This window comes from Carcharodon carcharias, chromosome 11, assembly GCF_017639515.1.
Source record: "Carcharodon carcharias isolate sCarCar2 chromosome 11, sCarCar2.pri, whole genome shotgun sequence".
Taxonomy (NCBI): domain Eukaryota; kingdom Metazoa; phylum Chordata; class Chondrichthyes; order Lamniformes; family Lamnidae; genus Carcharodon; species Carcharodon carcharias.
The window spans coordinates 116,605,952-116,632,180 of NC_054477.1; the positions used below are offsets into that span (position 1 = coordinate 116,605,952).

General features: G+C 41.8%; 1 protein-coding gene across 1 annotated transcript in view; it reads left to right on the forward strand.

Moving 5' to 3' along the window:
• The first annotated feature begins 1 nt into the window (after nt 1).
• Nucleotides 2–26,229, forward strand: part of abhd13 (abhydrolase domain containing 13) — a 37,750-nt gene continuing 11,522 nt past the window's right edge. The window contains exon 1 of the mRNA XM_041198886.1: nt 2–119. The gene's annotated coding sequence lies outside the window, so the exon portion shown is untranslated. The remainder of the gene's footprint in view (nt 120–26,229) is intronic.

Here is a 26,229-nt window from a genome sequence, read left to right on the forward strand (position 1 = left end):
GGAGAGCGGAAGCTTGTGGCGCCGCTGTAGTTGTCACTTCCGGCCTGTCGCTATCTCCCTGTAAAGATGGAGTCGGTGTGTGAGTGAATCAGTGCGGATTCTGCCTGATCGTTATGAAGGTTGGTTGGATTTTTTTTTAAACTGAGGGGGTAGGGGAGGATAGGATAGGAAATCGGGGAGAAGCCCCAGGATTCGTCGTTTCCCGGTACCTTCCTCCGGTGGAGATGGGTTTGTGTTTCCTCAGTAAGGACTCGGTCAGCAGATCGCAGCGGGACTGAGCCGGGAAGGTAACCCCCAGGAGTGAAGCTGACATCCTGAGTCAGCACTGCCTTGTCTTTAGTTCGGCCAATCCCGCTCCTAGTGAATTTTAATTGGATACATTTCAAAATGTCAGTTTAGGGCTGCTGCTTGGCGGGGGTGAGTACGTGTCAGAGTCATCATGGAATTGTTGTGAATTAAGTTTATACTCAGTTCACAGAAGCGGTTTTGGATCACCATGCCGTTCTAGAATTGCTTTGTTGACATGCAAAGCGTGTTTTCATTGCCTGGAAGAAATAGTGTAGGCGTTCAATTCTTCGAAGATGTAGTTTGTGCATCTCCTAAAAAACTTCCAGAGGTGGACAGAGATATGGATGCTATGTATTGGCCTAATGTGAACACTGAAGGTTTGTTGACACTCCAGTGGTGAGAAGGTCGACCGCACAGTCTAGTAAAATATATTTTGAAGAAAATAAGATGAAGGCTATAGTGTTAGGATAAGTTTGTATTCTTTTACAAGACAAGTGATCATCTTCCAAAATTCTATAGATTCTGGAGTGGTTCCTGCAGTTTGGAAGGTAGCAAATGTGACTCCACTATTTAAGAAAGGAGGGAAAGAGAAAATGGGGGATTACAGACCTGTTAGCCTTATATCAGTAGTAGGGAAAGTGCTAGAATCTTATAAAACATGTGAAAAATGGACACTTAGATAACAATCATCTGGTTGGGCATATTCAACATGGATTTATGAATGGGAAGTCATGTATGCCGAATCTGTTGGAGTTTTGTGAGGATATTGCTAACAGTTGATAAAAGGGAGTCAGCGGACATAGTATACTTGGATTTTCAGAAGGTTTTTGATAAAGTCCCCACAGGAGGTTGGTTAGCAAAATTAAAGCATATGGGTATAGGAAGTAATATACTGGTAAGGATTAAGGATGGTTTAAAAGGCAGAAAACAGAGTAGGAATAAAGGGGTCATTCTTGCATTGAAAGGCTGTAACCAGTAGTGTACTGCAAGGATCAGTACTTGGGCCCCAGCTGCTCACAAATATCAATGATTTGGATGTGGGGACCAAATGTAATATTTCCAAGTTCATAGATGACACAAAACTAGGTGGGATTGTATTGTGAGGAAGATGCAAAGCGGTCACAAAGGAATTTGGACAGACGTTATGAGCGGACAAGAACACGACAAATGGAATATAATGTGCAAAAATGTGAGGTTATCCACTTTGGTAGGAGGAAATTTAAGTATTTTGCAGGTTTCAATGATACTTAAAGGGATACACAGGGTAGATGCAGATAAGATGTTTGCCCTGGTTGGAGTCTTGCACCAGGGGACACAATTTCAGAATAAGGGGGAAGCCACTTAGGATCGAGAGGAAGGGAATTTGTTTCACTCAGAGCGTTGTGAATCTTTGGAATATTCCAGCCCAAAGGGCTATAGAAAAACAATCATTGAGCATGTTTAAAGGAGTCATTGACAGATTTCTAAATATGAATGACATTAAGGGATATGGGGATAGTGTGGGAAAAGGGCATTAAAGTGGACAATCAGCTTTGATCATATTGAATGGCAGAGCAGGCTTGACGGGCTGAGTGGCGTACTTCTCTTATGTTGCTATGCTTCATTTGTACTAATGGGAATGCAAACTAGGTGTATTCTTTAAAATGATCCCAGAAGAATAGCATTCACTTGTAGAAAACTCTACCTGTCTCTATCCAATAAGTATTTAAATGTGTTTTTATACAGAAAGTACGTTTTGACATTTCATATAGGCTGTGTATGGAGACAGTTGGTATCATGATTGGTAAGATATATGTAAGAGTCTGTGAGTGGATAGTGTGCAGGTAACATTGCTGTCTCCATTAAATAATGTTTGGAAGTTTTAAGTTAAATATAATAACCATGTTTGTCTTTTGTAGAAAATGACATTAAGAAATGCAATGTTAATACTGCTTATATAAGTTGAAATGCAGTCCACAGAAATTATTTCTGCCTCCCTCCAAAATTCAGAATGCTGTTTGGGTACTTTGTGGTATATAAAGACCAGCTTGTTGAGTTATATCGGTGAAATTCAGGTGGAATTGACCCAACTGACCCAACAGGTCACGGAATTTTAAATGCATGTTACACCCAAAACCACTTGTGTTCCTGTTTTCTGTTATCTGTTATGCTGGTTCACCAGAATCAGGCTCCCACACACAAAACTGGCCAGGCTTCTATGTCAAAATTGAGAGATTTTGCTGCTTGTGTTTGTTTGGGAAGGCTCTTCAAATTGCATTTCTTTTCTTTGGCACATGGGCATTATTGTGCACATCTTAAACATTTTCCATGTTAAGAAATATTTAATTTGTGAAGAAACTAACAAGTCTATACCAATGAAACTATTAAATGCTTCATTATAATTTTGTCATTTACAGTGATTTAAAAGTAAGAAATTCATAGATGGATGACATTTTTAACCCTTGTTAAAAATGCTTATTTTCAGTGATAAAGTCATTTTCAACTGTAGTAATAAAACTTCTCATTGCGGATCCCCTCCATTTTGTTGTGTGGCACTGCCACTGTACTAAATGGGATAGATTTTGAACAGATCTAGCAACTTAAAACTGAACATCTGTGAAGCGCCGTGGGCCTTTGGTAGCAGCAGAATTGTACTCGAACACAATCTGTAACCTCGTGGCCCGGTATATGCCCCACTCTACCATTATGATCAAACCAGTGGATCAATGAAGAGTGCAGGAGGGCATACCAGGAGCAGCACTAGGCAAAGCTAAAAATGAGGTGTCAACCTGATGAAGCTACAATAGAGAACCACTTACATGCCAAACAGCAGAAGGAGCATGCGATAGACAGAGCTAAGTGATCCCATAACCAATGGCTCAGATCTAGCTCTGCAGTCCGGCCACAGTTGTTAATGGTGGTGGACAATTAAACAACTATAAGGAGGAGGAGGCTTCATAAATATTCCCACCATCAATGATGGGGAGCCCAGCACATCAGTGAAAATACAGGGCTTAAGCATTTGGAACAAAAGTGCCCTGTGGATGATCCATCTTGGCCTCCTCTAGAAGTCCCCAGAATTACAAATACTGGTCTTCAGCCAATTCGATTCACTCCAAGTGATATCAAGAAACGGCTGAAGGCACTGGATACTGCAAAGACTATAGGCTCTGACAATATTCCGGCAATAGCACAAAGGACAAAGAAAAGTACTGCACAGGAACAGGCCCTTCGGCCCTCCAAGCCTGTGCCGATCATTTTGCCCGTCAACTAAAACATTTTGCACTTGCGGGGTCCGTATCCTTCTGTTCCCATCCTATTCATGTATTTATCAAGCTGCCTCTTAAACACCACCTCCTCTGGCAGTGAATTCCAGACACTCACTACCCTCTGCGTAAAAAAACTTGCCCTGCACATATTCTCTATAGTTTTCTCCTCTCACTTTAAATCTATGTGCCCTCGTAATTGACTCTTCCACCCTGGGAAAAAGCTTCTGACTATCTACTCTGTCCATGCCACTCATAATTTTGTAAACTTCTATCAAGTCGTCCCTCAATCTCTGTCACTCTAGTGAGAACAATCCAAATTTCTCCAACCTCCAGACCAGGCAGCATCCTGGTAAATCTTCTCTGCACCCTCTCCATTGCCTCCATATCCTTCTGGTAAAGTGGCGACCAGAATTGCACGCAATATTCCAAGTGTGGCCTAACCAAGGTTCTATACAGCTGCAGCATGACTTCCCAGCTTTTATACTCAATACCCTTGCCAATGAAGGCAAGCATGCCATATGCCTTCCTGACTACCGTATCCACCTGCGTTGCCACTTTCAGTGACCTGTGGACCTGTACACCCAGATCCCTCGGCCCTTCGATGCACTTAAGGGTTCTGCCATTTACTCTATAATTCTTGCCTGTATTAGACCTTGCAAAACACATTACCTCGCATTTGTCTGGATTAAACTCCATCTGCCATTTTTCCGCCCAAGTCTCCAACCGATCTATATCCCGTTGTATCCTTTGACAGTCCTCTTCACTATCTGCAACTCCTCCAACCTTAGTGTCGTCTGCAAACTTACTAATTAGCCCAGTTACATTTTTCTCCAAATCATTTACGTATACTAAAAACAGCAAAGGTCCCAGCACTGATCCCTGCGGAACTCTACTAGTCACAGCTCTCCATTCAAAAACGCACCATTCCACTGCTACCCTCTGTCTTCTATGACCAAGCCAATTCTGTATTCATCTTGCCAGCTCACCTGTGATCCCATGCGACTTTACCTTCAGTACCAGTCTGCCATGAGGGACCTTGTCAAAGACCTTATTGAAATCCATGTATATAACATCCACTGCCCTTCCAATGCTGATCATCTTTGTCACTTCCTCGAAAAACTCGATCAAGTTAGTGAGACACGACCTCCCCTTCACAAAACCATGCTGCCTGTCACTAATATGCCCATTTGCTTCCAAATGGTAGTAAATCCAGTCACGAAGAATCTTCTCCAATAATTTCCCTACCACTGACGTAAGGCTCACCGGCCTGTAATTTCCTGGATTATCCTTGCTACCCTTCTTAAACAATGGAACAACACTGGCCATTCTCCAGTGCTCTGGGACCTCACCCATAGCCAGTGAGGATACAAAGATTTCTGTCAAGGCCCCAGCAATCTCCTCCCTTGCCTCCCTCAGTACTCTGGGGTAGATCCCATCTGGCCTTGGGGACTTATATTCAAGACGCCTAACACCTCTTTTTTGATCTTAACGTGATCCAGGCTGGTCTACACATTCTTCCCACAAATCAACTGCTAAGTCCTTCTCTTTGGTGAATACTAATGAGAAGTATTCATTTAATATCTCTCCCATTTCTTCTGGCTCCACACACAGATTCCTGCCTCTGTCCCTGAGTGGGCCTACCCTTTCCCTGGCTACCCTCTTGCATTTTACATATGTATAAAAGGCCTTGGGATTTTCCTTAATCCTGGTTGCCAGTGACTTTTCCTGACCCCTTTTAGCTCTCCTGACTCCTTGCTAAAGTTTCTTCCTATTTTCTTTATATTCTCCATGGGTTTCATCTGTTCCCAGCCTTCTAGCCCTTACGAAAGTTTCCATTTTATTTTTGACTAATCTCACAATATCCTTCATTATCCAAGGTTTCTGAAACTTGCCATGCTTATCCTTCATCCTAGCAGGAACATGCTGGTCCTGAATTCTTATCAACTGATGTTTGAAAGCCCCCCACATGCCAGTTGTTGATTTGCCCTCAAACATCCGCCTCCAATCTAGATTCCTCAGTTCCTGCCTCATATTGTTCTAATTAGCCTTCCCCCAATTAAGCACCTTAACCCGAGGACTCCTGTTATCCTTATCCACCAGTACCTTGAAACTTACTGAATTATGGTCACTTTTCCCGAAATGCTCCCCTACTGAAACTTCGACCACCTGGCCGGGTTCATTCCCTAATACCAGGTCCAGTATTTCCCCTTCCTGAGTTGGACTATTTACATATTGTCTCAGGAAGCCCTCCTGAATGCACCGTACAAATTCTGCACCATTCAAACTCCTAGCACCAAGTGATTCCCAGTCAATATAGGGAAAGTTAAAATCACCCACCACAACAACCCTGTTACTTGTACATCTTTCCAAAATCTGCCTACATAACTATTCCTCAATCTTCTGCGGGCAATTGGGAGGCCTGTAGTAAACCCCCAACATTGTGACGGCCCCCTTCCTATTCCTGAGCTCTACCCATATTGCCTCGCTGCATGAGCCCACCGATGTATCCTCCTGTCGTACAGCTGTGATATTCCCCTTAACCAGCAGTGCAATTCCCCCACCTCTTCTACATCTTTCTCTATCCTGCCTGAAACATCTAAATCCTGGAACATTTATCTGCCAATCCTGTCCATCCTTCAACCAAGTCTCTGTAATAGCCATAACATCATAGTCCCAAGTTCTAATCCAAGCTCTAAGCTCATCTGCCTTGCCTGTTCTACTTCTCACATTGAAACAAATGCATTTCAGACCCCCAGTCCCACTGTGTTCAGTAATTTCTCCCTCCCTGCTCTTCCTCTTAGTCCTACTGGCCATATTCACTGGTTCCCAGTCATTTATTTCACCTGCTGACCTATTGCTCCGGTTCCCACCCCCCTGCCATACTAGTTTAAACCCTCCTGAGTGACACTAGCAAACCTCGCAGCCAGGATATTGGTGCCCCTCTAGTTTAAATGCAACCCGTCCTTCTTGCCCCGGAAGAGATCCCAATGATCCAGATATCGGAAACCCTCCCTCCTACACCATCTGTTCAGCCATGTGTTTAGCTGCACTATCTTCCTATTTCTAGCCTCACTGGCACATGGCACAGGGAGTAATCCTGAGATTACAACCATAGAGGTCCTGTTTTTAAGTACTGAAGACTTAGGCTCCAGAACTAGCATTTACCCCTAGCCAAGCTGTTCCAGTACAGGTATGTCACTGCCCAGCAATGTGGAAAATTGTGCAGGTATGTCCTGCCCACAAAAACCAGGACAACCTGGCTAATTACTGCCACATTCGTTTATTTTCAATCTTCAGCAAAGTGATGGAAGGTGTTGTCGACAGTGCCATCAAGCAGCACTTACTAAGCAATAACCTCCTTACTGATGTTCAGTTTGGGCTCTACAATGGCCACAAAAGAGCTGAACTCCCGAGGTGAGAGTGACTGCCCTTGACATCAGGGCCATCTTTGTCTGAGCGTGACATCAAGGGGCCCTAGCAAAACTGGAATCAAGGGGAAAACACTCCACTGGTTGGAGTAATACCTAGCACAAAGGACAATGGTTGCGGTTGTTGAAAGTCAATCACTTCAACCCCGGGACACCTCTGCAGGAGTTCCTCATGGTAGAGTCCTAGAGGTGCAATCATCTTCAGCTGCTTCATCAATAACCTTCTTTCCCATAATAAGGTCAGAAATGGGGGTGTTCAATCATCCATGAACAATATTCGGATACTGAAGCAGTCCATGCCCAAATGCAACATGACCTCAACAATATTCAGTCTTGGGCTGACAAGTGGCAAGTAACATTTGCACCACCCAAGTGCCAAGCAATGACAAGAGGGAATCTAACCATCTCCCCATAATACTCAATGGCATTACCATCACTGAATCCCTTGCTATCAACATTCAGGGGTTACCATTGACCAGAAACAGAACTGGGCCAGCCATATAAATACTGTGGCTGTAAGAGCAGGACAGAGGCTGGAATTCTGTGGAGAGTAACTCACTTCCCAACTCCTCAAAACCTGTCCACCATCTACAAGGCACAAGTCAAGAAAAATCTCCACCTGTCTAAATGAGTGCAGCTCCAACAACACTCAAGAAGCACAACACCATCCAGGACAAAGCAGCATGCTTGATTGGCACCCCATCTACCACCTTCAACATTCGCTCCCTCCACCGACACACAGTGGCAGCAGTGCGTACCATCTACAAGATGCATTGAAGCAACTCACCAAGGCTCCTTTGACAGCACCTTCCAAACCCTTGACGTCTACCACCCAGAAGGACAAGGGCAGTAGAAGCATGGGCACAATACCACCTGCAAGTTCTCCAAATCACACATTATCCTGACTAGGAACTATATCGCCTTTCCTTCACTGTCCCTGGGTCAATAGCCTGGAACTCCCTCACTAACAGCGCAGTACCTACACCACAGGGACTGCAGCGGTTCAAGAAGGCATCTCACCACCAGCTTCTCAAGGGCAGTTAGGGATAGGCAATAAATGCTGGCCCAGCCTGCGATGCCCACACCCCGTGAACAATTTAAAAAAAACCTTATGCTTCATAAGTTGGTTTTGTACAGTGGAACAGCTTCATGAATTTTGAGTTATTTTCTTAAATTTCTATCGTGGAACAACAGCTTTTTTCAACATCAAATGGAAGAATATACAGAACAGTTGAAGGGTCATGAGAACTCGAAACGTCAACTCTTTTCTTCTCCGCCGATGCTGCCAGACCTGCTGAGTTTTTCCAGGTAATTCTGTTTTTGTTTTGGATTTCCAGCATCCGCAGTTTTTTTGTTTTTATATTCATTGGAACAGTGTTAGAGGTCAGCAAGGGGGAGGGGTGGAGAATTAAGATGACATGTGACAAGGAGCTCAGGAGCATACCTACAAACAAAACTTGTAGGCATCCAATGAATCTACACTTCCATGAACAGAGACCCAACCAGTCTTCAACCCCCACCACCCTCCTTCGCTAACTGAACCTGTCACGTTGAACAATTTCCCCTTTATTAATATAAAAACAAAACAACTGTGGATGCTGGAAATCCAAAACAAAAACAAAAACAGAATTACCTGGAAAAACTCAGCAGGTCTGGCAGCATCGGCGGAGAAGAAAAGAGTTGACGTTTCGAGTCCTCATGACCCTTCGACAGAACTTGAGTTCGAGTCCAAGAAAGAGTTGAAATATAAGCTAGTTTAAGGTGTGTGTGTGGGGGGCGGAGAGAGAGAGAGAGAGAGAGAGGTGGAGTGGGGGTGTGGTTGTAGGGATAAACAAGCAGTGATAGAAGCAGATCATCAAAAGATGTCAACAACAATAGTACAAAAGAACACATAGGTGTTAAAGTTGGTGATATTATCTAAACAAATGTTCTAATTAAGAATGGATGGTAGGGCAATCAAGGTATAGCTCTAGTGGGGGTGGGGAGAGCATAAAAGATGTAAAGAAAATTTTTTTTTTTTTCTAATGGAAATAGGTGGGAAAAGGAAAATCTATATCATTTATTGGAAAAAAAAGAAAAGGAAGGGGGAAACAGAAAGGGGGTGGGGATGGGGGAGGGAGCTCACAACCTAAAGTTGTTGAATTCAATATTCAGTCCGGATGGCTGTAAAGTGCCTAGTCGGAAGATGAGGTGTTGTTCCTCCAGTTTGCGTTGGGCTTCACTGGAACAATGCAGCAAGCCAAGGACAGACATGTGGGCAAGAGAGCAGGGTGGAGTGTTAAAATGGCAAGCGACAGGGAGGTTTGGGTCATTCTTGCGGACAGACCGCAGGTGTTCTGCAAAGCGGTCGCCCAGTTTAAGTTTGGTCTCTCCAATGTAGAGGAGACCACATTGGGAGCAACGAATGCAGTAGACTAAGTTGGGGGAAATGCAAGTGAAATGCTGTTTCAGTTGAAAGGAGTGTTTGGGTCCTTGGATGGTGAGGAGAGAGGAAGTGAAGGGGCAGGTGTTGCATCTTTTGCGTGGGCATGGGGTGGTGCCATAGGAGGGGGTTGAGGAGTAGGGGGTGATGGAGGAGTGGACCAGGGTGTCCCGGAGGGAGCGATCCCTATTGAATGCCGACGGGGGGGGTGAAGGGAAGATGTGTTTGGTGGTGTCATCATGCTGGAGTTGGCGGAAATGGCGGAGGATGATCCTTTGAATGCGGAGGCTGGTGGGGTGATAAGTGAGGACAAGGGGGACCCTATCATGTTTCTGGGAGGGAGGAGAAGGCGTGAGGGCGGATGCGCGGGAGATGGGCCGGACACGGTTGAGGGCCCTGTCAACGACCGTGGGTGGAAAACTTCGGTTAAGGAAGAAGGAGGACATGTCAGAGGAACTGTTTTTGAATGTAGCATCATCGGAACAGATGCGACGGAGGCGAAGGAACTGAGAGAATGGGATGGAGTCCTTACAGGAAGCGGGGTGTGAGGAGCTGTAGTCGAGATAGCTGTGGGAGTCGGTGGGTTTGTAATGGATATTGGTGGACAGTCTATCACCAGAGATTGAGACAGAGATGTCAAGGAAGGGAAGGGAAGTGTCAGAGATGGAGCACGTGAAAATGATGGAGGGGTGGAGATTGGAAGCAAAATTAATAAATTTTTCCAAGTCCCGACGAGAGCATGAAGCGGCACCGAAGTAATCATCGATGTACCGGAGAAGGAGTTGTGGAAGGGGGCTGGAGTAGGACTGGAACAAGGAATGTTCCACATACCCCATAAAGAGACAGGCATAGCTGGGGCCCATGCGGGTACCCATAGCCACACCTTTTACTTGGAGGAAGTGAGAGGAGTTGAAGGAGAAATTGTTCAGCGTGAGAACAAGTTCAGCCAGACGGAGGAGAGTAGTGGTGGATGGGGATTGTTCGGGCCTCTGTTCGAGGAAGAAGCTAAGGGCCCTCTGACCATCCTGCCCCTTCACTTCCTCTCTCCTCACCGTCCAAGGACCCAAACACTCCTTTCAAGTGAAGCAGCATTTCACTTGCTTTTCCCCCAACTTAGTCTACTGCATTCGTTGCTCACAATGTGGTCTCCTCTACATTGGAGAGACCAGACATAAACTGGGCGACCGCTTTGCAGAACACCTGCGGTCTGTCCGCAAGAATGACCCAAATCTCCCTGTCGTTTGCCATTTTAACACTCCACCCTGCTCTCTTGCCCACATGTCTGTCCTTGGCTTGCTGCATTGTTCCAGTGAAGCCCAACGCAAACTGGAGGAACAACACCTCATCTTCCGACTAGGCACTTTACAGCCATCCGGACTGAATATTGAATTCAACAACTTTAGGTCGTGAGCTCCCTCCCCCATCCCCACCCCCTTTCTGTTTCCCCCTTCCTTTTCTTTTTTTTCCAATAAATTATATAGATTTTCCTTTTCCCACCTATTTCCATTATAAAAAAAAAATTCTTTTTCTTTTTTTTTTACATCTTTTATGCTCTCCCCACCCCCACTAGAGCCCCCACCTTGAGTGCCCTACCATCCATTCTTAATTAGCACATTCGTTTGGATAATATCACCAACTTTAACTTTAACACCTATGTGTTCTTTTGTACTATTGTTGTTGACATCTTTTGATGATCTGCTTCTATCACTGCTTGTTTGTCCCTACAACCACACCCCCACTCCACCTCTCTCTCTCTCTCTCTCTCTCCGCCCCCCTCACACACACCTTAAACCAGCTTATATTTCAACTCTTTCTTGGACTCGAACTCAAGTTCTGTCAAAGGGTCATGAGGACTCGAAACGTCAACTCTTTTCTTCTCCGCAATTTCCCCTTTAACTATGCTCACTTACATAGTGAACCCATATTGGTCCAAGTTACGCTTGCCGCCTTGTGGAACATTCTCCAGTGGTCATGGTCCATGTAGGCACCAACGACATTGGTAAGACTAGGAAAGACGTTCTGCATAGGGAGTACAAGGGGCTTGGCACTAAATTAAAAAGCAGAACCTCAAAGCTAATAATCTCTTGACTATTACCTGAGCCATGTGCAAATTGGCATGGGGAAAATAAGATTAGGGAGATGAATGAATGGCTCAAAGATTGGTGTGGCAGAAATGGGTTTTGATTCATGGGGTACTGGCACTAGCACTGGGGAAAGTGTTAACTGAACCACTGGCATCGTCTACACTTGAACCGTGCTGGGACCAGTGTTCTAGCAGCTTGTATAACCAGGGAAGTCAAGAGGGCTTTAAACTAACTTGGGTGGGTGGAGGTGGGGGTGGAGCTGGGGAAGAGGTCATGTGGAGGTAAATTAAATAACTTAAAGGGAAATGACAAGGCAATAGGTCAAGATAGCAAGAAAGGTAATGATAATCAGAGTACGGCAGGAAAGGGTAATGATTGTAAACTTAAGAGTTTACTGGCAGATAGAGCCAGAGTTTACAAAACCAGTTTAAAAAAAAACTGAATTAAGGGTTCTATATCTGGATGCCCACAGCATTCACAATAAAACAGATGAATTGTCAGCTCAAATAGAAATTCATACATATGACCTGATAGCCATTACAGAGACGTGACTACAAGGAAAGCAAACCAGAGACCTGAATATCCCAGAGTATGTAACATTCAGGAAGGACAGGAAGTTGGAAAAAGATGGTGGGGTAGCTCTGAAATAAAGAGGGCATTGGCACTGTAGTGAGAGATGATCTTAGTTCTAAAGATCAGGGCATAGAATTGGTTTGGGTGGAACTAAGAAACAGCAAGGGACAGAAAACATTGGTGGGAGTTGTTTATAGGCCAATGAGCAGTGGTAATGTAAATCACAATATTAATCAAGAAATTAAAGATGCATGTAACAAGGGTAATACAGAAATCATGGGGGATTTTAATCTACATATAGATTTGGTAAAGCTAATTAGTATTAATGTTGTGGAGGGCAAATTCTTGGAATGTATGGAAGATGGTTTTCCAGAGCAATATGTTGAGGAACCAACAAGGGAACAATCTAGAATTCGATCTAGTAGTGTGCAATGGAAAAGGGCTAGTTAATAGTTTTGTTGTGAGAGAGCCTTTTGGAAAGAGTGACCATAATATGATAGAATTTTACATTAAGTTTGAAAGTGATGTAGTTCAATGTGAGTCTAGGGTTTTAAATCTAAAAAAAGGTAACTATGACAAAATGAGGGGCAAATTGGTTGTGGTAGATTGGGAAGGTATGTTGAAAGATATGATGATAAACAGGCAATGGCTAGCATTTAAAAGAACAATTGCATAGCTTACAACAAAAATATATTTATTTAATGCACAAAAAGCCAGCAAGGAAGATATTCCAACTGTAGTTAACGAAAGAAGTCAAGAATTGCATTACATCAAAGGAAGAGGCATATAAAGTTGCCAAAAAGTGCTAAGTCTGAGAATTGGGAGCATTTTAGAATTCTGCAAAGGATGACCAAGAAAAAGATTACAAAAGGAAAAATAGAATATGGCAGTAAACTGGTGAGAAACATAAAAATGGACTGTAAAAGCTTCTATAGGTATGAAAAACAAACACACATGGGTCCATTAGAAGTGAAGTCCTGAGAATTTATAATGGGGAATAAGAAAATGGCAGAGAAACTAAACAAATACTTTGTGCCTGTCTTCACGAGGAAAATTCTAAAAACCTTGCAGAAACAATGGGGAATCAAGGGTCTAGTGTAAATATGGGACTGCAGGATATTGATATTAATAAAAAAATTACTAGAGAAATTAATGGGACTTAAAGTAAATATATCCCCTGTTCCTGATGATATATATCCCAGTGTGTTGAAAGAGGTGGCTGCAGAGGTAGCAGATACATTCGTGGTCATCTTTCAAAAATTCTATTGACCCTGGAATGGTTCCTGCAGATTGGAAAGTGGCAACTATAATCCTACTATTTAAGAAAGGAGAAAGAAGCAAAAGGGGGAATTATAGACCTGTTAGCCTGACATTGGTAGTGGGGAAATTGCTGGAATCAATAATAAAGGATGTGATAACAGGACACTTAGAAAATAATGGTAGGATTGAGCAGAGTCAACATGAATTTATGAAAGGGAAATCATGTTTAACAAATCTGTTGGAGTTTTTTGAGGATGTAACCAGCAGAATAGATAAGGGGAACTGGTGGATGTGGTATATTTAGATTTGCAGGAAGCCTTTGATAATATCCCACAAGAGGTTAATAAACAAAATTGGAGCATATGGGATTGGGGATAGTTTACTGGCGCGGATTGAGAACTGGTTAATGTACAGAAAGCAGATAGTAGGAATAATTGGGTAATTTTTAGTGGGGTACCACAAGGATCAGTGCTTGGGCCCCAGCTATTCGCAATTTATATCAATGATTTGGATGTGGAAATGAAATGTAATATTTCCAAGTTTGCAGATGAGACAAGACTATGTGAAAGTATGAGTTGTGAGGAGGATGCAAAGACTCTTCAAAGGGATTTAGACAGGCTACACGGGTGAGCTAAAATTTGGCAGATGGAAGACAATGTGAAGAAATGAGAGTTTATCCTTGTTTGTAGGATAAACAGAAATAGAGTATTTCTTAAAGACTGAGAGGCTGGACTTGGATGTCCTTGTTCATGAACCACTGAAAGTTAACATGCAGGTATAGCAAGCCATTAAGAGGGCCAATGATATGTTGGCCTTTATTACAAAATGATTTGAGTATAGAAGTAACAATGTCTTACTACAATTATATAGAGCCTTGGTGAAACCACACTTGGATTATTGTGTACAGCTTTGGTCTCCTTACATAAGGAAAGATAGACTTGTCATAGAGGGAGTGCAACCACTGTTCCTAAATTAATTCCGGGGTAGTTGGGGACTTGAGCTACCCTAATATCTACTGGGATATGAACAGTGTTATCGGCACAGAGGGCACGTAATTCTTGAACTGCATTCAAGAGAACTTTTTTAGCTAACATTTAACAAACCCAATGTGAGGGAATGCAATTCTAGATTTAGTCTTAGGAAATGAAGCTTGACAGTGGATGAAGTAGTAGTAGGTGACCATTTTGAAGCTAATGTCAGTATTACAGTTAGATTTACTATAATCATGGAAAAGGATAAAGATAGAACAGGAGTAAAAGTTCTGAATTGGGGAAAGACAAAATTTATGAATTTGGGAGGTGATCTGAGAAAGTGGACTGGTTACAGTGACTTGAAGGGAAATCAGTGAGAGACCAATTCAAAAGTGAGATTCTACAGGCATAGTGCACACATGTTCCCACCAAGACAAAGGGCGGTACTGCCAAATCTAGAGCCCCTGGCTACCTAAATGTATACAATAAAGCAGAAAAAGAAAGCTCATGACAGTCATAAAAAACGTAATACTGTAGAAAGCCTAGAGGAGTATAGAAAGTATAGGGATGAAGTAAAAAAGGTAATTAGGAAAGCAAAGAGTGGATATGAAAAAATATTGGCAGGTAAAATCAAAGAAAACCCAAAGATGTTTTACCAGTACATTAAGAGCAAAGGAGTAATTGAGGAAAGGGTAAGGCTATCAGAATGTATATGGTAACTTGTGCTCTTGTGCTGAAGGTGTGGCCAGGGTTCTCAATGAGTACTTTGTCTCTGTCTTTACCAAGGAGAAGGATGAAGCAGATATTCTAGTTAAAGATGAGGAGTGTGAAATATGAGATACAATAGGCATAATGAGAGGATGTACTGGACGGACTGACATCAATGAAGGTGGAAAGAGGCATGAGCAACATGAGCCTCCAAAGGTCCTATTTCTGTTGATGACTGGCGAGTGACTATGGGTTCGAGGGCTTGGTTCCAGCATCGAAACCTATTCACCTCCTTTACATGCCCGACTGCTATGAGATTGCTTTGGCCTGGCGCTTGGATGTGCTGCTTTCAGGCCAGGCACTGGAATCCTCATTCACTGCACTCCGTTCCTTCACTGTCGCTGGGTCAAAATCCTGGAACTCTCTCCCTGACAGCACTGTGGGTGTACCTACCACCACATGGACTGTAGCAGTTCAAGAAGGCAGTCCACCACCACCTTCTCAAGGGCAATTAGGGATGGGCAATAGATGCTGGCCTCGCCAGCGACACCCACATCCCATGAATGAAAATAAAAGTAAGTCTCCTCACCACACATCCTAAAACTTCAACCATGTTTCCATATTTAACATTTCAAACCTAGCTTCTTTTGATGAGTCAAAGCCTCCAGACCAGCTGTCTCCAATTCAATTAAATCCCACAAACACACAGTTCTACTACTAAAAGTGGCTGCTTGGCCTAAATAGCCAAGTGGTTATGGTACTGGGTTTGTAACCCCAAGATCAAGAGTTCAGATCAAGAGTTCAAATCTCACAATGGCAAACAATGTAACTTCATCAAGAGTTCAGGAGCTTGGCCTAAATAGCCAAGTGGTTATGGTACTGGGTTTGTAACCCCAAGATCAAGAGTTCAAATCTCACAATGGCAAACTATGAAACAATGTAACTTCATCTGAAACAGATGGAAACTGGTTTACTCAAAAGAGTATCAAGAGTTCAAATCTCACAATGGCAAACTATGAAACAATGTAACTTCATCTGAAACAGATGGAAACAGGTTTACTCAAAAGAGTATCAAGAGTTCAGATCTCACAATGGCAAACTATGAAACAATGTAACTTCATCTGAAACAGATGGAAACAGGTTTACTCAAAAGAGTATCAAGAGTTCAAATCTCACAATGGCAAACTATGAAACACTGTAACTTCATCTGAATAGGAACAGATGGAAACGTGTTTGTACTCGAAAGAGTTACTAAAAGTGGCTGTTAACCCAATGTAGCTTGGCCTGAATAGCCAAGTGGTTATGGTACTGGGTTTGTAACCCCAAGATCAAGAGTTCAAATCTCACAATGGCAAACTATGAAACAATGTAACTTCATCTGAAACAGATGGAAACAGGTTTACTCAAAAGAGTATCAAGAGTTCAAATCTCACAATGGCAAACTATGAAACAATGTAAAAGGATTTTCATTTGCTTGGCTTAAATAGCCAAGTGGTTATGGTACTGGGTTTGTAACCCCAAGATCAAGAGTTCAAATCTCACAATGGCAAACTATGAAAAAAAACAATGTAACTTCATCTGAAACAGATGGAAACAGGTTTACTCAAAAGAGTATCAAGAGTTCAAATCTCACAATGGCAAACTATGAAACAATGTAACTTCATCTGAATAGGAACAGATGGAAACGTGTTTGTACTCGAAAGAGTTACTAAAAGTGGCTGTTAACCCAATGTAGTTGTTAGGAGAGCAGTTGTTTTTTAAATGTCCTTTATTTATATCAGATTTTTTTAATATCATGAAGCCAAAAGAAAGACCAGGCTAAATCAGTGGTTCTATTCAGTTTCACCACATAAAAATGAAGAAGGAGGACATGTCAGAGGAACTGTTTTTTAAGGCAGCATCATCAGAACAGATGCGACGGGGACGAAGGAACTGAGAGAATGGAATGGAGTCCTTACAGGAAGTGGGGTGTGAGGAGCTGTAGTCGACGTAGCTGTGGGAGTCGGTAGGCTTGTAATGGATATTGGTGGACAGTCTATCACCAGTCTTTCACGCAAAAGATGCAGCACCTGCCCCTTCACTTCCTCTCTCCTCACCGTTCAAGGGCCCAAACACTCCTTTCAAGTGAAGCAGCATTTCACTTGCATTTCCCCCAACTTAGTCTACTACATTCGTTGCTCCCAGTGCGGTCTCCTCTACATTGGAGAGACCAAATGTAAACTGGGCGACCGCTTTGCAAAACACCTGCGGTCTGTCCGCAAGAATGACCCAAACCTCCCTGTCGCTTTCCATTTTAACACTCCACCCTGCTCTCTTGCCCACATGTCTGTCCTTGGTTTGCTGCATTGTTCCAGTGAAGCCCAACCCAAACTGGAGGAACACCTCATCTTCCGACTAGGCACTTTACAGCCTTCCGGACTGAATATTGAATTCAACAACTTTAGATCTTGAACTCCATCCCCACCCCTTTCTGTTTCTTCTCCCTTCCTTTTGTTTTTTCCAATAATTTATATAGATTTTTCTTTTCCCACCTATTTCCATTATTTTTAAATCTTTTATGCCCTGCTAGCCTTTCCACCCCACCCCCACTAGAGCTGTACCTTGAGTGCCCTACCATCCATTCTTAATTAGCACATTCATTTAGATAATATCACCACCATCAACACCTCTGTGTTCTTTTATCTGTGACATCTTTTGATTATCTGCTCCTATCACTGCTTGCTTGTCCCTACAACCACCCCAGCCCCCCACAACTCCTCTCCTCCCACCCCTGCCACCTTAAACCAGCTTATATTTCACCCCTTTCCTAAGATTCACTCAGTTCTGCTGAAGGGTCATGAGGACTCGAAACGTCAACTCTTTTCTTCTCCGCCAATGATGCCAGACCTGCTGAGTTTTTCCAGGTAATTCTGTTCTTGTTTTGGATTTCCAGCATCCGCAGGTTTTTGTTTTTATCTCTTTGTAATAACCTTCCCTTGGTTACTTATGAAACCTTTGTAAGTTGTATACTCTTGTCACTTCTAAATTCCCCTTTGAACTTTAACAGCTGAAAAAGTCCCTACTTATGTTGTAAGGAAAATTTTTAAAACACATCCTATTTACTTCAAAATCCCACTTCACCATAGCCTCTAATTACAAAGGCATGCATCTAGCATCTCTATCTTTCATCTCTTAGTTCCCGCAAAGAAGCTGTCTTTACTAACCTTCCCCCAGCTTGTCTAATCATGGACACATACATACATACACACAACCTCTTTACAGAATACCACCATATTCCCAAAACATTAAAAAAAATCCATATTCATGTGAAATTGTTTTTATCATGAGAATTAGCAAGAAAAATGTCTGTTTTATTAGGAAATCAGTAGAATTTGTAATTGTTATAAAACTGTATACCTGGTTATTGTTAAATAGTTGGTTATTATTCTTTGCCATAGCCTGATAGTATATACTGTCTAATCTACTTAGTATATACTGTCCAATCTACTTACCAAAGTGAATAGACCATGCAGTGGCACATGATATATCGTGGTAAGCTGGTCATTGTGCCAGGACTATATGAAAACTCCTTGACTTCTAGGTCACGTTTCATTTACTTAGATAATGGGAAGGTAATGCTATACTCTAGTAGCTCTTGGTGCCTGGTTTTGGAAGTTTCCGATGATGCCGAGTCCAAGAAAATATCTTGTGCATAAAAATCAAAGGAAAATTAAGACGATATTATTTGAAAATAATAGTAGAGTCATTGGACACCAGTAAACCAGCTGTGTAAACTTACATGCGTGATGTGAATAAAGGCAAAATACTGCAAATGCTGGAAATCTGAAACAAAAACAAAAAATGCTGGTAAAACTCAGCAGATCTGACAGCATCTGTGGCGAGAAAGACAGAAATTCATTATCTGAATGTGCCTAGAAAGAAAAGTTATTTTTAATATGTTTCAATTTTGCACTCATTTATAGCACTATAACATTTATTGCTCTTTATACCACACAAAAAAAATGTAATCTTCTAGTTAACCAGCTGGGGATGCTGAATACCCATGCATTCTACTTTAGACTAATAATGATACACTTGTACATTCAGAACTTGGTTGTTGTATTGCTCTCCCTTCAGGGTAACTAATGACCTCACTTATTGTGTCTTGAAAGCTTTGGCGCAAATTACATTTGCCTAACAAAATGTAAGATTTGCATTTATATCATGCCTTTCATGACCTCAGGACATCCCAAATTGCTTTACAGCCAATAAAGTACTTTTGAATTGTAGATACTACTTGAATAGGATTGTTAATCATTTTAACAGAGAACACAAGTTTCATTTTAATAGCCAGGCTGAGGTGTTGCCCAGCACCAAATGAGATAGTACTTAGGAGCAAAAACTCTAGTATTTGATTTAATAGTTCAAAATTGTAAGTATTAAAGCTACCTGTTGAAGGGTCATGAGGACTCGAAACGTCAACTCTTTTGTTCTCCGCCGATGCTACCAGACCTGCTGAGTTTTTCCAGGTAATTCTGTTTTTGTATTGCAAATATTATTCCTACCAGCTATAGGAGATTTGGATTGGTTCAATGTTAGCATTCTGGGCTCTAGTTAGAAGGTTATGATCTCAAGCCACATTCCAGCATTTCAATACCTCTTCTCAGCTGACAATTCAGTGCAAAACATATGGAGCACTACAGCAACCTGTAAAACTCTGGATAAAACACTTGCGACTACATTCCAGATTGCTGTTGTAACATCAACATTTATTCCTGTATCCTGCACCTGTATATTGCGCCTGCTGCAATTATGGCAATTTCAAATGCGTAATGCACTGCATCCCTCCCCTTGTTAAATGAGAGGCATTTCTTCTTTTCATATTATCTTATGAAGTTATAAATCCAGAAGAAAGTTTGATTATTTTTGAATCAATAAAATATTTCAACTTCCAGAACAGGCTGCCTGTTTCACAGTGTCAATGGTTTGTTTTCTAAAGTGTGAGCAATGTAAACAATAAACTTAAACAAACATAACTTGAACATTCACTTTCACCAGTAACACTTGACCTTATTACGTCAATGGTCTTTTCCACCTCTTCCTTTTTTGAAAAATACTAATTTGAAGCCAGACACTATTAGGTATGCAAACATTACTTTTTGCATACAGTTATTTTTCTTTGCTCTGCTTAAATATAGCATGAAATTCACACATGCAAATACAACAAAAGAAAATATTAGCAATATTAAGCTTTTTCATGCGAGCATAATTTGATTTATCAAACTGAGTTCATGAATTTTTTTTGTGTTCAGTGCTTCATGTCCGGTTTGGTTATATGATTATTTAAGTATTTGAAGTTTAAAGCTAATCTGAGGGTGGTTTAAATTTGCTTTGTAAACTTATAGTTTTACAATGCAGCCCTTTTGCATTAATTTAACAAAGCGCAGACTTTGAATTCAGTAATATATAATGAGATGAAAGATATGTTCAACTGAAAACATTTTACTCTATAAAATAATCACTTAAGCGTGGAGCATATTTCCACTCGTGTAGAATACTGATGTACGACATTAGGTGTTGTCTCATTTAACTCCTGTTCCTCATCTGAGATGTTGATATCTGAATCCTACTTAATGCTTGCGAATGGTGTTTTCAGTGCTCTGAAGAATGAAGCATTTTGTATGATGATTTGTGACCCGTGCTTAGCAGTGATCATTGATCCTTTTGTGTTGGCCGCAGCAAATGGCTGGATGTCATAGAGGGTTGTTTTCTTTCCAACGTGACCATTATGTTTCACAAGCACTTTATGTTCTAGCTTTAGTGGCGTAGCTCTGAATTTTATGTTGCGCTCTACATTTGCTTTCATGTAGTCCTTCTGTTCTAGATCACATTCATATATGTGACTTTGTGGTGTTGCTCAGGAAGACGTGTGCACAAGGATGTGCAAAGATAACTAACTGTAGACTTTCCAGTGGTTGAGTGAGGAGTCACTTTAATTATGAAGAAAGTGATACATCTGCTTCCACGACATGTTCTCAGCTTAAACTGTACATATCACTTTATCCTTGACTTCTCCATTAGCTCTTGGCCAATGGGATGTGATTATTTAGTGAGTGGAACCTGGGTTGTTCACGACTTTACTGAACTCGTCACTGTTGAATGGGGGTCCATTTTTGCTTCTTACCATTTCCAAATTGAAAATCTGGTCAAGCTTTGGGATGAATGCTTTCACTCAGGTAGACGTATCCTTCTATTTCTGGAATTCTGCTGTGGTCATCAACGACACCAGACAAGTGCTCGCCAGTGGGCATGAAGTTAATGTGAACTTCAATCCATGGGCCTGCAGGTAGCTCAGGCATGTCAAGCAGATTGTGTAGGATTGATATTGTGGGTGCTTGACATGGCAAACACTGATTTTATGCTCCACGATGCAGTCAATTTTGGGGAACCGCACTTTTTGCTGAAGGATTTGCTTGGTTTTGACAATTCCCTAGTAACTCTTGTGCTATTTCTATAATGACTGCAGAATGACAATGCTGTGTAACACACAATCAGACATGGTTGCAACTGCGAGCTCATTTTGAACATTGTGAAGATCTTTTGCGTGAGTGATTTTTGTTTGTAGACACTCTCCCAGTCATATGTTTCCAGATTTATGATTCCATAGCTGTCATAATTATTTGCCATGCTTCATCTTGTTTTGTTGCCACTTCGATGTCAGTTAATTTTAGCAACTTTGACACAGGTTTATTTGTACATAGTAAAAATGTTTGGCAACCTTTTCTTCATGACTGGCTATGACTTCAAACTCACTTACATACAAATACAGATGAAAGCCCAAGATGTCATATGTGATTGAGCCTACTTCTCTCTATGAATAACGTTGATCTACAAGAGTTAGTAATCTGCTTGCCAGCATGACAATTGATAGGTGATCTGTATCATCTTTCTGCCAACTGGGCTTGCATCCTTGATTAGCTGGATGGTTTTCTCAGAGTTGAAGTAGGTACTTGTGCAACTTGCTGACAACTGTTGTTTTATTTGGTGCACAGCCTGTGATTTAGACTGCTTCCACTTGGTCTCTCTTTTCAGATTGCTTGAGGGGGCAGAGTGCTTCGCAAGATCAGGAATGAAGTAACTGCAGTACATGATGGGCCCAAGCAGACTCCAGACTTGTACATTTGTAGGATGTGAAACATTTGCAATGGGTTCAACTTTCTGTGGGTCTGGTGGTCCTCCTTCACTGTTGAATACATGATTGAAGCATTTGTTTCTGTTTTCATTGGACAGGCACTTGGCTTTGTAAGCCTAGATTCTATAAGACATTGTAGGCATGTCTCAAGTTCACGTTCAGTGTAGACTGTAGATGAGAATGTCATCACTGATGTTCAGCATGCCCTTGAAGTGCAGACTGAATCATGTGCTGAATATGTCAGCTGTTGAGTTGACTCCAAAGTTGAGTCTCTTGTATCAAAAGAGCCCAATGTGAGTGGAGAATACTGTAAGATACCTCAGTTCTTCTGCAAGCTTAATTTGATGGTAGCCTGCATTGAGGTCATGTTTAGCACCATTCACTTGTTCTTTGATATTGTCAATTGTTGATGCTAAATGCCTTTCTCATATTGCTTTGTTTGGTGACCGTATACCAACGCAGATTCTGATCTTTGCCTCCACCTATCACTGGCCCTCTACCCAGCTCTACCTGTCCCACCCCCCTTGACCAGCTTATATTTCACCTCATTCCTTATTCTCTCAGTTCTGATGAAGAGTAGTATGGACTCGAAACGTTAACTGTATTCCTCTCCGCAGATGTTGTCAAACCTGCTGAGTTTTTCCAGATATTTTTGTTTTAGTTTCAGATTCTGATCTTGTTCTCCCTCTTGGGTTTTTTGACCACTTGTATGGGTGAGTTCCAAGGGCTGGGCTTAACCTCAACTTCCTCAATGATGTCAAGTTTAAGTAAGCTGAAGTTGCTTTTCTATTTGCTTTCTGATATGAAACTGTGTTCGTCTGAGCAGATGTGTGATTGGAGACACATTAGTGTCTACATTCAACTTGCATGTAATACCTTGCAGTTTGTTGATACCAGTGAAGCTTCTGGCTTGGTGCTTCAGTTGTTTTATATGCAGTATTGCATTCTTCTTGGATGTGAAATGAGTTGTCAGTGCCTCAGTTGTCTCAAAAATATTTTTCAATTCTTCACCTCCAAAGTTTTCTGTTGTATCAGTTGTTTCAAAAACTGTCATTGCGCATTTGGTTCATTGCAGCCACTTCTGCCAATGCATGCACATCAAAGTGCAATAGTTGGGCATAGCTATCGTCACCTTGATCATCAGCGTAACAAAAGTGCATGATTAAGGATCCAGGATAAGGTTCCTCGGGCACAATCACAAAAACGTCATCAAAACTGACAATTGTAAGAAGCAGGACAGCATGTTTGTTATGTAGAGAAGAAATGCTTATTACACCGTCCAAAAGTACATTCTGTGGAATGCAACAATCTTTGCTGTCATTGTAAAACTCTTGGGTAAAACACTTGAGGCTACATTCTGGATTGCTGTTGTAACATTAACATTTTTTTCCTGTATCTTGCACCAGTACATTACACATGCTCCATCGAATAACTATGATGGTCTCAAATGAGTAACTTCACTACACAACCATGGTGTTGTAGTTGACCCTGAGATGAACTTCTGGCCACAGATCTGCTGCTTCACCAAGACTGCCTGTTTCAAACTTTGTAACATTGACTGCCCATCGATTGAAATCCCTATCCATTCCTTTGCTGAAATAGACAAGTCTAGAGGTCGCACTCTCCAGGCCTACCTCTTCCTTTGCGCCCTGAAAAGTTGAGATTATCCAAACCTCTGGTGCTGGTATCTTAATCCAGCAATGCCTGTTCATCCATTAACTCTGTGCTTGCTGACCTACATTGGCTCCTGATCCAGCCATGCCTCAGTTTAATAATTCTTACCCTTATTTTCAAATCCCACCTTGGCCTATCTCTGCAACCTCCTCTAGTCCTACAACCCTTATATCCCTGCGCTTTCCCAATTCCGACCTCTTGTGCATCCAGTTTTAATTGCCCCATTATAGGTGGCTCTATTCTCAGCTGCCTTGTCGTTAAGCATTAGAATTGGCTCCCTAAACCTCTCTGCCTGCCCATCTCTTTCTTCTTTAAGAGACTCCTTAAAACCTACCTCTTTGACCAAGGTTTTGGTGGTCATGTTTAGTTGTCATAACCTGATATCTCAGTCCTGAATGGCCTGCACCTTATTCTGAGACTTTGTCCCCTGGTTCTAGACTCACCAGCCAGGGGAAACATCCATCCTACCTCGACCCTGTCGAGCCCTGGGTAGAATTTTGTATGCTTCAGTGAGATCACTTCTTATTCTTCTGAAGATTAGAGGCCCAGTCTTCTCAATCTCTCTTCATAGGACTATCCTGCCATTCAAAGAATCAGACCTTTGTTGCACTGCCTCTATGGCAAGTATATCCTCCTTAGGTAAGGAGGCCAAAACTGTAGATTATACTCCAGGTATGATCTCACCAAGGCACTATACAGTTGCAGCAAGACTTCTTTAGTTCTGTACTCAAATTCTCCTGTATTGCTTGCTGCATCTGCATGTTAGCTCTCAGTGACTTATGAACAAGGAGATACAGGTCCCTTTGGCCGTCAACACTTCCTAATCTCTCTCCATTTAAGGAGTACTCTGTATTTCTCGGTTTCCTACCAAAGTGGATAACTTCACATTTTCCAACATTGTATTCCATCTGCCATATTCTTTACCACTCATTTAGCCTGCCTAAATTCCCTTTAATCCTCTTTGCATCCTCCTCACAACTCACGTTCCTACCTAGTTTTGACTCTCAACAAACATGGAAATATTACATTTGGTCCTCATATCCAAATCATTGATACAGATTGTGAATGGCTGGGGCCCAAGCATTGATCCTTGCGGCACCTTACTGCCTGCCAACCTTGGAATGACTCATTTATTGCTACTCTTTGCTTTCTGTCCTTTAATCAATCCTCAATCCATGCCAGCATATTACCCCCAATCCCATGTGTTCTAATTTTGCTTACTGACCTTTTGTGTGGGACGTTATCGAATGCCTTCTGAAAATCCAAATACACATCCACTGATTCTCCCTTATCTATTCTGCTAGTAACATCCTCAAGAAACTCCCATAGGTTTGTCAAACCTGATTTCCCTTCATAAACCCTTGTTGACTCTTGACTCGGAGGGTGCTGAATCTTTGGAATTCTCTACCCCAGAGGGCTGTGGAGGTTCAGTTATTGAGTATATTCAAGACAGAGCTCAATAGATTTCTAGATGTTAAAGATATCAAGGGGTATGGGGATAGTGCGGAAATATGGCTTTGAAGTAAAAGATCAGTCATGATCTAGTTGAATGGCGGAGCAAACTCAAGGGGCCAAATGGCCTACTCCGGCACCTGTTTCCTATCTGACATAATGCCTCATATTGTGGCTCAGTGTCAAATGTTATTTTATTTGTGTTCATCCTTTGAGGTGAAAATGACCATGTCCATCGTTTGCAGTGTTTGGTAGGGTTCTAGTCGGTATGTAAAGCTGAAGAAGAGTCAAATGGACTTGAAGCGTTAACTCTGTTTTTCTCTCCACAGATGCTGTCAGACCTGAGTTTTTCCAATATTTTCTGTTTTTATTTCAGATTTCCATTATCTGCAATATTTTTCTTTTAATATAGGGAAGTAGCCCTGCTAATGGAGAATCAGGAGCTAAATTAAAAAGCGGGACCTTAAGGATAGTAATGTTCAGATTATTATCCAAGCTATGTACTAATTGGCATAGGGACAAATGGATCAGCAATGTGCATATCTGGCTGAAGAATTGATCTCATAGATGGGTTCCATTTAATGGGATACTTGCAGCAGTACTGGAACAGGAAAGACCTGTTCTGCTAGGATGGGCTGCATCTAAATTGGGCTCAGACAAACGCCCTAGCTGAAATAATAAATAGTGGTGTAGAAAGGACTCTAAGTGAATAAAGGGGGATGGGGTGGGGGCATGCTGAAGCAGAAATAATAATCACAAAAGTAGAATAATGCAGATGCTGGAAATTAGTTGTTAAAAACAGAAAATGTTAGAAATACTCAGGCCAGGCAGTATCTGTATAGAGAAACAGGGTTAACATTTCAGGCTGATGGCCCTTCATCAGAACTAAATGTTATAGTATGCAGTTATCATATTACAAATTTGTAGAAAAGCTGGTTTGAAGGTCACGT